Here is a 15,919-nt window from a genome sequence, read left to right as displayed (position 1 = left end):
TATAATATTAGAATGCTGACGACCATCTTGACCACCAAACGATCTTGCGTTCAGTTGCTGTTGTAGCAGCACATAACCCTGAATGAATGTCCGATATACTGAGGAGATCTAGGTGAGTTAACCACCTTGATATGGGAGAGCGTTGGGGAATAAAAAAATTGCAGAATGATTAGGGGTGCAGGGATGTGCTTAGAAATATCCTCTTTTACCGAGACGAAGGCCACGCTGATGAAGCCACAGTAGGCCACAGAGATGAAGGCTACAATAGGCCACCTGGACAGAGACCACGTTAGGCCACAGAGAAATTCATGAAAGGCATAGAGACTGACGAAAACAGGATTGATGAGTAGTAATGAAGGAGAAAACATGCCACCGCCAGTATTTGCATGAAAATTATTACTTGAAGTTGCTGAGTGTTTGAGTCAGATCTTGCTTGTACTATAATGCGGAGGATGACCATTTACACGGCACCTTGATAGAGTATGCGGACTCCACGCATTGAGCTGCGTTCGTAGCAGCCCCAATCCAAAGAGTGACCTAGGCATAGAGGAGTTGGGGAACTGCAGTTCTTAGCATCTGCAGTTGGAGGATTCGAAACCATTGGGCGTGACTCCAGCTCACAGCTAGATAGAACACCATCTAACCATCAGAACCTGTTGAGAGAACCCGCAGAAGATAAACCAGAACAGCATGACAAATACATAACTGACAATTGAAAACCAAACAAATGCCCTTGCAGAAGGATAAGAATGTTTTAGAAGACGCTTTACTAGCTAATAAACCATAGCTGGCTATAGAACCCTGCAAAGCAACCGAACCAATGAAAAACATTAATCAATGTGAGAGTCATCATTTGATAACCTGAGCCAAGTTCATACTGTATGATGATTTTTTTTTTTTTTTTTTTTTTTGTCTGTCCACGTTTGGCAGTCTGAGACAAATATCGCAATCCTAAATTCTTTTGACCATTGGTTAAAATCTTGTGTCTTTGATAACATGTTTGACATACTCACCAACAGCCATGATAAAATTGTAACCTGAAGTAAATTAAACAAATGTGAGTGGGTTGATGTAACCTCCAGACAAATTCTTGTGCGTTTGATTATCATGCAGTCTGACATTAATGCAGCGGAGTTCCCACAGTGTGACATCAGGATCACAGTCTGAAAAGCAACGATTCACAATGATTATAAGCCGCACCGTGTGTGCCAGCTTTGGTGACGAGAAATACAAAAAGCTCACTGCGAGAGAGCTTGTCATTTGCAGAAATCAGTACGCATGTGCAGACTTTGTCAAACAGTCACACTATATTTACTCCCCGTATATTTTGTTAGTCTCGATAGACTGACAAATGTTGGTGTTTACAATGCGAGCGTAGCCAATCACAGACACGTCTTTCCTGAAGCTCAAACAGTGGAGCGTAGCACCAGCAACGCCAAGCCATGGGTTCGACTCCCAGGGAAAGCAAGATCCGACAAAATACCAAATGTGCACCCTAAATACGATGCAAGTCGCCCTGAACCAAAGCGTCTGCCAAATGCGTAAATGTAAATGTCTGTGGAGCGCTTGAATGCAATGGCCAATTGGAGGAGCCAACACAACACAGAACATACACAATCAGGATTGAATGGCTCAGCGCTTGTTCACTGACCAATTCTGCCTTCTAGTGCATACGTTTGACCAACGAAGAGTAGAACATGCTATAGATTCATGATTTGGTTTAGTCAGATTGACCGAAACGGTTTCCACTAGTGTCCGAGTTTAGTTGAACTGAAGCATTTGATGGTTTCATGCATTTATAAAGGAAACGCACTCTGCTCACTTACTATATTCATAAAAGATTTGAATAATTGTATTCCCGTGCTGCGATTTAGTTGCTGTACAGGATGCAATCTTTATGAGAAATGGGTCGGATTGAGTACGGAATTAAATTACTGCTATTGAATATCCAGTCAAACCTTGTTTATTAAGCAAACCTTACTTGACATATGGTGCTTTGAGTACTAGCGAGATACACTTTGTTTAATTCATAATTGTAACCATGGCGTCGTAGTACAGAAGGACCGAATGAGACATAGCACTAAATTCTAAAGTTCCTAAAAATAGACAGAGGCATCCAGATATCAGTAGCGGAATAAAACACGAATAGAGTCATATTAACTGGAGTAACGCAAAGACAAAAGCACAATTACTATACATGTTTGCTTTAATGAACTAATTTATTAATATGAAGCGCATATTTATAAAGCAATAAGCAACGGCACCTTTATAAGAGCACAGAACGCTACGGTTCTTCCTCATGGTAAAGGAAGCCATGTTGGATCTCACACAAGGAACCCAGACAACAAGCCAACATTGAATAAATATTGATTTTCCATCTGAATCATCATTATGGTTGATATCGAAATTTCAATGCAAAATAAATGTTGAATCACCATTGCCATATCGATGAAACCTGACGTTATTAATGTTGATGGCAACAACATTGGAACAACATTAATCTATAGTTATCTTTATGATTGATTAAGCATTGATATTTGGTTTACCGAGCGATTGCCAATGTGTTGAAAAATCATCGACATATAGTTGACCGGGAAATATGATTGAAAATGCATCGGTGTTGGGTTGAGAACACGGACGACACCAGTGCGAGGAGCCGGCATATTTGCTATCTGGGAAGCCATTCCAACACTGGGTGCCCTGTATGTTTGAGCAAAATATGTACTCTGCTGGATGACAGGCCCATAACACTTCTAAGCTTGAAACTATGGTGTCAGTTTCAATTGCATTTTGTATGTGACAAACTCACAGCGCTTGCAAGATGAATAGCACCATTGAATGAGAACGGATCAAGCACTGATGTCGGTGCTGTACTTAAAAATATATGCTGAGCAAATTAGCATAGTTAATTCAACTTTAGCGATCTGATAACACTGAACCCATTCGCGATTTCAGCTTAACTTCTGTTAATCATGAAGCCCCGATTAATGGGTGCATGTCACTTTAAAACCCGTGTTGGATCCCTTGCATTCGTGGGGAGAACGATAGAGGCTAATATGCTGTGCCAGCTGTTCGGTTTCAGCTTTTCTAAACAAAATACAATCGTTAACGGTAACCGGTGTCATGCGAATCATTTACGAGGCACTGTGGATAGTTTACAACACGAGCAAGCGATAACGAGCAACGCACAAGCAGGTGCGCGTCTCGTGCACGCATGCTTGCGACAATTTGAGAAAGAGAAAAATACTACACCCGATCGATATCGGAAATGCATAATCATATACATATCACTGTGATGAATGGTGATGAAGTGATGACGCCAGAATGGTGATGAAGATCATCCGTGTCTTTGATAACATGCCCAGATAGTCCTCCATTGAAAGTGATTGTTCCGCATCTAAACGCGCGTCTGTTGCCGCGACAGCCCAATGAACAGAATGATAGGCTGACATGGACTTTGAACGCCACTGTATTGCACATTAGGACCAGCGATCGACCGCCACGGAACGTCCGGATCGTCAACTGCAATGCTGGCGTCAGTATCTGTGAACTCAGACATGTGTTAATTACCGATCTTTTATACTCTGAGAATTATGACTTGATTGGATAGGTCTGAATGTGATAAGTGACGTAACATTGCATCTTCCTGCCAGAACTTGCGCATAAGCTTCATAACCATTTCCTACATTTGATAAATCAGTTCTCTATATTCAAGGAGTGATTTTGGATATTGTAGTGTTTTAGTTGCTCTGTGCTTTTGAATCCAGATTATTCAGGTGCTGCTCTGATGTCTGTGTCAAGATGTGCTGACAGGCAACTGTCCTTGGTGTTGTAATACACTCCAGGGAGTAAAACGAGATCAGCATTAGGGGTGGTTAATCTGTCTGATTTCCCGATTCGATTCGATTACGATTATTGAAGTCCCGATTCGATTACAGTCGATTTTCGATTATTAACGATTCTCGATTAGCGATTATTGATTTTCCATTTCACAACAGTAAACAAAAATACACTACAAAGTGATTGCAGTATAAAAAAAAAGTCAGCTACTGAATTACTTTACTCTTTTATTGAGTAACAACAACTCAAAGCACTTGTCGTGTAGTGTCGTGTAGTTACACAGAAATGAATACATCACATTGTGTTGTGACTCATCAAGTTGAACTAAACAATAACAAATAAATGAAAGGCTTATTTCCTTTAGGAAGTAGATCAGAACCAACATACTGTAGAAATTGGACAATTTTCTTCTAGAAAGACAACGTGTTCAGGTGGAGGAAGACTGCAGGTTGCAGTCGAAACATGTCAAGTTAAAGAAGAAGTTTTTTCTCCAAACACCTTGTCTTTCTAGAAGAAAATTGTCCAATTTAATCATTAAGAAGACAAAATGAACATTTTTGAACAACTTACTGTAGCTTCAGCTTATATACTGTACTGTAGAACACAGTGACAAAATGTCAAGAGTGATGGATGCGGTGCGCGCGTGAGGGGGGCGGGAGCGCGTGGAACGCTCGAGCTCCTCTCGTTCGTTTCCTGACGTGAGAAAGACAAAAGGGGAAAAAACGACAGAAGAAAAACGGGTTCGTGTCGGAGGAGTGTCGAGGCCCGTTCGGTTCCGTGAGCGGGAGCCGCGGGTCGGTGCAGCGGAGCGGCGGTGTGTTTCCAGCATCAGTCCGGCTGTGTGTGTGTGTGTGTGTGTGTGTGAGATCCGCTCATCGCGTCCTCAGGATCGCCTTAATTCCCGCGAATGTGCGCGTCGATGTGTGTCGCGCTCGCTCATCTGAAGCGCTCATAAATCTGCGGATTGAAGGCGTTTATTCGGTGTTTGTGCGCGAATCTGAGCCGTGCAAACGCGCTAATGCTAATGTGCCTGAGCTCCAGAGGAGGCGAGGCAGGAGGATTTCTAGAGTGTTCCCTCAGAATCATCTCAGCATTAACGACAGATTTACATTCATCTAATGAACACACTCACACACACACACACACACACACACACACACACACACACGGTGGTAGTGTCAGGTTTAGATAAATAAAAAAATTTATTTTTGAAAATGTAATGATCGATTCATGCTCGTCCATAACATACTCGCGATTAATCGATAATCGATTTTTTTCACCACCCCTACTCAGCATGTGTTAACTATATGTCTTACTGAGGTGACCCCTGGGGTCATCCATGTAACAGCTATGTGACTCTTTTGGGGAGAAATGTACCTCTCTGATAACCTTTTCTTTCTTTATAGAATAAAGTCACTTCTGTACTAAATGTAGTATCAGCATGTTTTGGAGAAGTGCTTTGTTGATAGTTAGTTAAGATGTCCCGACCTTGATGGAAACTGGTATTCTCTGGAGTATTGTGTGTGTGCGTTGTATGATTTGTGCAGATTCAGTATTGGATATGGGCCTTCCTGCAGGCGATGCCAGACCTTTAGACGCTTTTCTGTGACCTCCGAGGTCACTGGGGACTAATCTGGGCCTGGGCGACATCAAGTCTACGCATTTTTTTGAGATATATGCTCCTATCTGTCTACGTGTGGAAAGTTGCTTACGTTACATGTTGTTAGAACCAATCAGAATCATTCCACATGGCAGTAATGAAGTGTCTAGACCTTGAAAACAGTATAACTGTTCAGAAAATTGTATGTACGTTAGACGGAGGCGGGGAGACTGTTAGAGGGAGTGCGGCCTTCGAACTCCTCGTGAAGCTGGCTTTTGCTGATGAAACTGCAAACTATTCTTCAGTAAAATTTTCTTTAATTAATCTGACTCCTGACTCCTGGTCTTCATTTTTCACTACTGGTCCTGGGTCCTAAGCTGTAACCCTAACAATATTTTAGTTAATCAATCATTAATAGGCACTAAGTTAAAATGAATATTAATAGCCTATATAAAGGTCATACAAATAAGCTTTAAAATCAATAAATAAAGCTATAAAAATGACTACATGTGATCTTAAATGTTCAATTCTGTCTATATATCAACTAAACTAACTTCATAACTTTTACTTGCATTAACGTATAAGATATTTCTTTAAGTTGTCCTCTTTCATAGACAGCTCTTTTCTTCCTGTCTATTTGTTTAAATTCTTAATATTTTTCAATCATGTAATATTCTGCAGAAGAGAGAAATTAATCTCAGTTTCACTGATCCACAGCGTGTGATTGGCTGTTCACTGCTGATGTCACAGCTAAACTCCTAAACTCAGGATCAAAGCCTGAGTTGACAGAGAAAGCTGATGATCAGCATCATGGGACCAACAAAGCCGGAATAGATTGGTTTGGTTTTGTCAACTCAAAACTAATCCTGTAACCCTGAGTTTGTTAAACTACCATCATGGTACAGGCCCCTGACATTTTGCGGGTTTAAGATATGTTGTGTAAGCAGAAAGTATGGTCACAAAAAGGGGTAAATAAATAGAGGAGGCAGTGTCAGAATGAGCAGTCAAGCAGACGCACAACACCCATAGCAACACGTCATGGCAACCACATCTCAGACTGACAGATATAGGATATGTGAAAAATAAAGGAAAAATATACTTTTGAGCGCTGTTACTGTTTTGTACACATTGTTATATTAATTAGGGCTGCTCGATTATGGAAAAAATCATAATCACGGTTATTTTGGTCAATATTGAAATCACGATTATGTAACGATTATTTCACATGACTTTGGGAATGTTTTGCATTTATTAAAAATACACCTTTCAACAATTCAATTGAAATTGTAACATTTGTTGTACTTTTTGAACTATTAAAATAAATAATATAACATATTCAAATCAAAGTATAAAAGTATTCACGTAAAAATGATAACCACAAATAAATAAGATCAACAATATGGTTCGGCTAGATATGCTTTTCAGGTATGTCTAACATTAGTTTTCAGGTACAGAAATGTATCAAATGTAAAATAACATTGCATATTTGAGTGCATAAATTAAAGATTAATCCTATTAAACTTACAAAAGCTATTCAATCAAGAGCAGTGAGTGATGTCCTTGTCTTTTGTTGTTTGACATTAAACAGACAGCAGTAAAGGCTACTGCCCCTTTAAGACCTAATGCTACTGCCCCTTTAAGACCTAATGCTACTGCCCCTTTAAGACCTAATGTTACTGCCCCTTTAAGACCTAAAGCATGGATATGCGTTGTCTTTCTGATTGTATTAAGTTTACTTAAGGCATATACAGACTATGTCTGCTAGGATACTCATCAAGATGGACATGTTGACATACTTTTTATGTGAGTTTGTCCGTTCAAGAGCAAGACTTGAAAGAGAACTCAATATTTGCGCGCTGTGAGACGTGTGTTCTCAATCGCGTCTTCTGGCACTAAACCCGGGTGATAACGGCAAAAATGACTGGTCATATTCCAACATACGGCAGCACTCGCATGCATTGAACAAAGTTTACAAAGATATAATTATTTTAAAAATATGAAGGAAAAAAGGACGTTTACACAGCATCCCTGCTCTCGTCAGTTTTTGTTTCTTTATTAGATTGTCATAGATCACTTTAATTTTCAAGTGGTTAAACAAATTCGTGATGTTCCCTTGTGTTGCAGCCGCTACCATGTAGCAAATCTTGCACGTAGCATGTTTCTGCTCGTCGTCTGATTCCTCGAAGCCAAACTGTTCCCAGACAACGGAGTTGGTTTTGCCTTTTTTGCTCACCAAACGCTGCTGTAACTGCTCTCCTTCTGCCATCTTTACTCGCGTCGAGTCACGAGACTCGCGACCTGAGGCTTCGGGAGGGGCGGATGAGCGCGTGCGCGTTTCATTCAGAACGCAAGACAAAATAAGAGTGTTCTTGCAAGACTGAACATGGCAAAATAATAGTTTTTTCTCGATTGTACTATTTTGGTGATCGTTGGTTCTGAAATCGAAATTCAATTAATTGCACAGCCCTATTATAGAGTTTATTATTTTGGGTTATTGGGGTTTGATTTGATTTTCTGGACTTGATGCGAATTGTTATTTTTGTTGGGAATACCATTTGAAAGAATTTCCTTTCCATTTGAGGAAAAAAAGACAGAATCAAAAGAGTTCCAGTTAAATAAATTAATGTTTATTGTTTATATTCTTGTGGTTTCCTGTGGAGAAAGGGGGAAATGTATGGTCATTGTTACAGAACATGTGCACACACTGCAGTGAGATTAATATTTACATTCTGGATTGCTGATCGACAGTAAATGGAATTTCAGTTTGTAGTTACTTCCCATTTCTAACTTCAAAACACTAAACTGACACTTATAATGGTATCTGAAGATCTGGGTTTTGTGATTTAATGGAAATGTAATACATTTAGAAATGTGCATCTCACCAAGTTAGTGTTAATTTGGAAGGTCCCTTAGACATAATTCTTACATTTGGGCTCCGTTCGCTGATGAGCTTCTCAACGCTCTTCTCGAGGAGATTCAGGGGTGCTGTGAATTCAGTGAAGAAAACGTCAGGAACGCCAGTTCCCCATTGGCTTCGGAGAGGCCAACTACCTTTATCTCCTCCACCACTGGTCCCTGCTCCATGACCTGAGTTGCAAAAAAAGCTAAATAAAACAGCACATTTAGAGTAAGTGATAAATTATATTTGCATTTGCAGCTTGTCGCTCATAGCATGTTGCTTTTAGCAAGGAAATGATTTAGCTGTTTGTGACCGATTGATGAAAAAGAAAAAAATAACAAGACGCGTGAAAAAATCTAGCCAAAGTCTTTTGCTTTTCTTCAAACTTGATGATTTTTCAGGACAGAGGGCTCTGTATGTGGCATACCTCTACGGTTGTGTAGCTCGTTGAGTTGAACTTGAGAGGCTTAGTGTTCCCCTTCAGGTGAGTGATTTCCAGTTTGTCGTTGAGGTGGATTGTGCTCAGGGCCTGATCACGCCACAGGGAAACATCCAGGCGTTTCGGACCACTTTGGATGGAGACTTCCGTAACAGTGGTCATGCTTGGAATCTGCAGCCTCTGTATAAAATAATGGTACATTAAAAGTCAATATGATAACTTACAAATGTTTAGAAATAACTTGTAAATGCATTGTTGTTGTTTTGTGTGTGTTTGATAGAGTTCTGACAAGGTAAAAATGAATCACATTTTCCACCATCCCTTCAAGTGTAAGGTATCCCCCCGGGAAAAGAGGTCCTGGTGTAGCTCGTGACTTCAAGGGATGGAGGAATGAGGGCTTCTCTTCCTCCTCTGTCAGTGAGAGGGGAGAGGTTCGCTAGATTGCTGTATTCTGCCCAATGAACAGACAAACTGTCCTGTATCAGGAGGACACGGTGTAATTTTTTATAAAGTATGTCACCTCCTCTTCAAACACCGCAGTGGATGAAGATGACTGACACACATACACCTTTTTGTTTTTATGTAGTTCTTTATGGATTTGACCCTGATGGGACCGGGGCGGCTATAGGGAAGGGATGATGCCATTCTAATGAGAAGGAGAGAAAACGTGAAGTAAGTTTAACTGTTTTTTTGTTTGTTTTTTAAATGGAAGATGATAAATATTTATATGTGTATATATATAATAAATATATATACACAGTATATACATGCAAATATTTCTTAAATATATACATGTGTATTCAAATATACATTGAGATCTACATCTATATTTTACATCGAGATTCATCGTTTGACAGCCCTTATGCATATTTGATCATTTAACTGAATTTAGGACTATATTGTATTAAATTGTTGGTCATTCAGTGATTCTGTAAAAAATTATAATAGTAATATATAATAGTAATTCTTTTATAATATAATAATACAAATTCTACTTCTAATAACAATATACAACACACTAAAGACTGATGAGCTGCTGGATTCATGAATATTAATCACGTTAGCCAATGAGAGTCCCACCCACTACCGGAGAAACCAGCATATCTTCTGCTTGTTGTTAAAAGCTGAATAATTCCAATTGAACTCCATTATTTTGACGGGAAAATACAATAAAGAATATGTTTTACATGTAGTGTGTCGATTCTGCGTGTGGTATGCAAGACTCTCTCTTTTCGCACACGTTTTATTAAACAGCGCTCTCTCTTAAAGTGACGGCGAGTTGTGCGCCTTCACACTGACACGTTACATCAAATACAGGCTGTTCATCTGTCGAGGTGAACTGAAATACACAGACCACTCGACGGAGAGCGAAACTCTTAGACATACACTGGCGAGTAAAATCTGAGAATATATTAGCCAATGACTTGGACCCCGATCACACAGAACGACACACCGCACTGCCTTTTATTGGTCGACGTTTTTCAAATTAGAAAATAGCAGTGCGCTGTGTGTGTGTTTTTTTTAATGTTTTTAATTTAACAAAGCAGAGAGAGCAACCATTGACTACCATAGTATTTTTTCCTCTACTATGGTAGTCAATAGTTGCTCTCTCTGCTTGGTTACAAACATTCTTCTAAATATCTTCTTTTGTGTTCAGCAGAACAAAGAAACTCATGCAGGTTTGGAACAACTTGAGGGTGAGTAAACGATGACAGAATTTTCATTTTTGGGTGAACTATCCCTTTAAACAAAAATATAAAGTAAGATTTTTTTTTTATTGTAGTTCACCCCAAATTGAGAATTCTGTCATGATTTAATCATGCCTATGTTTGGCCCTGTAATGCAATAATTTAATAAATCATATATTTTACAATATAATTGACTGTCTTGATATTCAAATATTTTGTCTTGGTTTTCAAATATTTGCAGGATCTGAAATGTCCACAGACTGGGGTGAGCACTGAGGATGGGGATGTTACAGCAGCGTCCTGGAAATGGTATTCTGCCATGGATGAGGCAATAGGGGGCAGACCCTCCATCACACCACCCACCCTTATGGCCTCATCTGGCCCGGATGTTGCTGTTACCTCTCCATCCTCAGTGAGGTCAGAGCGTGAAAGAGTAGGGAGGAAAAGAAAAGATTTTGAGGAGCTGATCCGAGAGATGGAGGAGAGGGAAGCTGAAAGAGAAAGAGATGCCATTGAAAGGGAGGAAAGGCGATGGATAGAGATGGAGGAGAAGGAGGAAATAAAAGAAAGAGCGACGAGAGCCAGGGGCGGATTTAGTGATTTGGGGGCCCCAAGCAAAATAGAGGAATGGGGCCCTATACAATTGCACATTTACAACCTTGAGGTTATTTTCACTGTTGTGGTGATTGCTGCTGCACGACCCCTCCACCCCCACAAATTTAAATTAGACTGAAGGAAATTATTACACACATAAGAATTATTTCACTCAAAAATGAAGTGTGTCTGTGTGGAAAGTAACTGTGCATGCGTCATCTACTCGGGTCCTTCACAGAAATGAGTGAGTGCAATTTCAAACAATAAACAGTAATACGCACTGTTGCTCCGTATTTAATTATAACTTCAGATGCATATGTTATCTTCATTTGTAGAGCCCTATGAAATCCGTTTTATTTTATTTCCAAATTCCAGAAAATAAATAATTCCAGATCCTTTTTTAAAAAAAATTCTGGATGGTTATATTAAATTGTATTAATCAAAAAGCATGTCTAATTCATTGAAATCATGAAACTTTAATAATTTAACAGCAATGTATTAAACGCACAAACAAAATATATATTTTTTTGTTTTATGTATTTTATTTTTTTCTGGTAATCAAATGAAGGCATACAACACTTATCTTTTATTCCAATGAAAATTAAACAAATCCTTTTATTTGTGTACATTCAAAATGCTACACAACAGAGGTTTAGGCCAGTTAAAATTGTTACATTAAGGCATAGGCTACACTTCAAACTTTTCACTGTCCAAACTTTTATTTTGACGGGTTGCCTTGAAGACATTTTTCTGTGTGTATGTGTTATGATGATAGTTTCTCACAAATGAAATGGTACAGTGCTCATGTAGTGTAGGGCCCTATAATTTCCACGATGCAGAAAACGCGGAATAAAAATGGAATTTACTGTTTAACATGGAATTTGTCAAATTTTGGATGAATAAATCCAATGCAAGTCAGATCACTTCAATCAAATCACGATATGGACTACTAGTGTATGTGAATATTAAACGGCAAAAATAATATTTAAATATGAATAATGCATGTTTTATGTCTCTGTGTGAATGAATTGTGAAGGCGAGTGTCGTGCGTGCTGCAGAAACCGCGCGATTCTTTCCATGCCATTCCGTTTGTTTTTATGAATGGATTCCGTAATCCTGTACGCGTTTTCGGAATCACGGAAATCATAAGACCCGACACCCCTACACTTTCTACAAGATGCACATTCAACGCAGGACGCAAAGGGGGTTGTCGTTGGGTATAATGAACACCACAGCAGAACAACAGTTCAACAGCTGAACGCGTATCGTATATAACAAGCATTTTAGGGGGCCCTTGGCTTTCGGGGCCCCCAGGCAGTCGCCTACCTTTGCCTAATGGTAAGTCCGCCCCTGAAGAGAGCATGAGAAGAGACTAGAACAGGAGGCCAGAGAAAGAGATGAAAGTAGAGACTGAGAAGTGAGAGAGAGAAAAGGAGACAAAAGAGAGAGATTCCTTCAGCTACTAGAAATAATTGCTAAAAAATAATGTTAATAAAGAAATCAAATGATACACACTCTCTTTTCATTTATTTGTTTGTAAATTCACTGTCATGCTGTTTTAGCAAGTTATATTACACAACACTTAATTTCCAGTGATTTACAGTATCTAGATTGTCAGTTGTAAAGTGCTTAATATGTGGCATTGAGTAATTAATATTTTTAAAGTGTTTTGTGTATGTCCTTATTTTGTAGCAGATTCCAGATGTTTTTTGAAACAAGCAAAATGCAGGTATATCTGAAAAATATGCCATCTGACTCTGAATATGAGTGCTGCACTGGAGAGAAAAACGCACACACTCCAGACACCATTCAAATCTATTTACTTTATTTTTGTGTATGTTGCGATCACAAAGGATCGCTACAAATAAGGAGAAGACGAGTACATTCATCTTGCGGAGTATGAGATTTATTTTACATTCATGCTCAAAATGAACCAGGGTTTAGCCATATGGGACAAAAAGCTTAGAACAGCCGCCAAATCCAGATCCTCCAAACCACCAGGAATGATCCGCCTTTATAGGGAGCAAACACCATAGCTGTGTCTCATTTCGCAAGGTTGCGTCCTCCAGAGGTCGCATTTGAAGGCTGCAGCGTCATCAAGGCTGTCTCATTTCAGAAAAGTAAGTAGGACACTCCGAATGCGACCTTCAAATGCGCCCTTCTTTTCAGGAATTCGGAGTGTGCATGAGGTGTATCCTTCGCTGCTGCAGATAACCCACAATTCTTTGCGTCGCCATTAACAACCGTCATGTTTTTTAAATATTATTTGAAAAAATTGCGCGGCCGGCAGATTTACATGCAAGCGAAGATATGGTGTTTAAACTTAAAGGGTTAGTTCACCCAAAAATGAAAATTCTGTCATTAATTACTCACCCTCACGTCGTTCGACACCCGTCAGACCTCCGTTCATATTCGGAACACAAATGAAGATATTTTTGTTGAAAGCTGATGGCTGAGAAAGGCTTCAGATAGGCCTCCATTGGCATTCAGTACACTTATACTCCCAAGACGGATAAAAGGCACTTAAAATGTCGTTACAAAGTCCATCTCACCACAGTGACTCTACAATAATCTTACGATGCGATGACAATAGTTTTTGTGCGGAAAAAAAATCAAAATAACACCTTTTTCCAACTTGTTACTGCCTTCCGTGTGTGCCTCCACGACGCATGCGCGAGAATATGACGCAGATCCGGCGTTCGGACAGATGACCCAGAAGTGATTTGTTTACAATCAGAGGAAGACGCGCGTATCTCAGCTGTTGGATTCTACATTGATCGTGCTTTAGGTCTCGGCGTAGTGCTCAAAATGGGGCTTAAGTGTGCATTTCATGGATTCCCGAACCCCGGCGCTACGTCATATTCTCGCGCATGCGTCGTGGAGACACACGCGGAAGGCAATAACAAGCTGGATAAAGGTGTTATTTTGATTTTTTTTTTGCGCACAAAAACTATTGTCGTCGCATCGTAAGATTATTGTAGAGTCACTGTGGTGAGATGGACTTTGTAACGATGTTTTGAGTGCCTTTTATCGGTCTTGGGAGTATAAGTGTACTGAATGCCAATGGACGCATATCTGAAGCCTTTCTCAGCATCAGCTTTCAACAAAAATATCTTCATTTGTGTTCCGAATATGAACGGAGGTCTTACGGGTGTCGAACGACATGAGGGTGAGTAATTAATGACAGAATTTTCATTTTTGGGTGAACTAACCCTTTAAGTAGTTTCAAGCTTGTTTTTGTTTTTAAGTTGTATTACCTCAAATAGATAGTTGTGGTAAACAGGATTACAAGTGTTTAGTGATTTTTAAACGTTTAGAACAGTACTTTGCTGTCAAGGCAAGAAACATTGAATAGTCATTTTCAAGTTATAAATAATTTTCATTCATATAACTGGTGTGAGAGCGCAACTCCACTGTGAACGTGTTGGCATAGCAACGTGATACTTCCTGCCTTTGTGTCCTACGGAGGACGTCTTGTTTAATTCTGATTAAGGACACTCCGTATACCGCATCCTTCACAGGATGTGTCCTCCAGAGGATGCAGCCTTCAAAATGAAATGAAATGAGACACAGCTCATGAAGCCGGTGCTCCCAATCACGCCGCAATCAGCCCGTCACCTGCAAACAATACAGACACCACACACACACACACACACACAACAAGGAACGGCCAACAGGGCGTCACATGTATTTAACTTTCAAATGGATACAGGATACAAAGCTTAAAACAAAATCACATAACTTTGGCATAAAGTAGTATAATAGAGCTTACAACACCACCAAAAGGAAAAGTATTGAAACTTTTTTAGTGTCATCATGAGGAAAGATACTAGCAATCTCATTTTTTAGATTGAAAAAAAAACATTTATAAGTATTGACATCATATCCGGGAGATAAGTCAGTAAATACGAATAAAATCACACACTTTGCTTATCCTGTGCGAATGCATCCTGTGCGTAATTTCTAAATCACACGAGGTCCCCAGAAATACTAATCCCGTGCGAATAGGGCTAGTTCACCAAGTAGCCTAATTCACTGGTCAGGCATTATTGTTAACTCGCAAGACTGTAAGGAGAAAATGACAATTTGACACTGTAATAACATTTAGGTGATGTATTAATTCCACCGTCACATCTGAGCGCAAAACGCTGCGTGGATAGTAGCTTATCAAGTTAGTTAAAAAATAATTAATACTACAATAATTTAACGGTTCCTGTGTGTTTATTCTTGCTAGAAGCTTTTGTTTTTATTTTACTGATCATGAACACGAATTAATCATGACAAACCAAGTTAGTTTTAATTTGTAGACTATTAATTAGGCTATAGCCTACCATTGATGAAAGCTGATACCAAGGAATTTAGGCCTATAATTATAATATTTATTTTATTCATGAAAAATCATGATTATATAATTTTTTTATTGAAAGTAGGCCTAAGGTTAATGATTAGAACCCTGTGAAATCCATGAATAAATATATATATATATATATATATATATATATATATATATATATATATATATATATATATATATATATATATATATATATATATATAAAATTTAGTTTTTATTTTTTCAAATTCCGCTAATTTTTCCCCCAAATTCCGTCTTAATTTTTCTGGATTCCGTTTTTTGGACTCCATTTTAATGGTTAAATATTTTTTTAGTAATAAAAAAGCATGTCTAATTAATTTAAATAATGAAACCTATCAATTTTGCAAAAATTACATCTTTAGAGCCTTATGATATAGCCTGTTTTCCCCCATCCAATTCCGTTTCATTTTTCAAATTCTGTTTTCAAATCAAATGAAGACATGAAATATTAATTTAATTTAAATTTTATTCATATGAAATTAAA

At 38.8% G+C, this 15,919-nt stretch overlaps 1 pseudogene across 1 annotated transcript in view; it reads left to right on the top strand.

The window, feature by feature from the left end:
• The window catches only part of LOC307143792, an 838,852-nt pseudogene that overhangs the window by 796,571 nt on the left and 26,362 nt on the right, over positions 1–15,919 (top strand). The window lies entirely within an intron of this gene.

Source organism: Gobio gobio (genome assembly GCF_949357685.1).
Source record: "Gobio gobio genome assembly, chromosome: 1".
NCBI classification, from domain to species: Eukaryota; Metazoa; Chordata; class Actinopteri; order Cypriniformes; family Gobionidae; genus Gobio; species Gobio gobio.
Note: the sequence above shows the minus strand (reverse complement) of the source record. Positions and strands in the feature narration are given on the sequence as shown.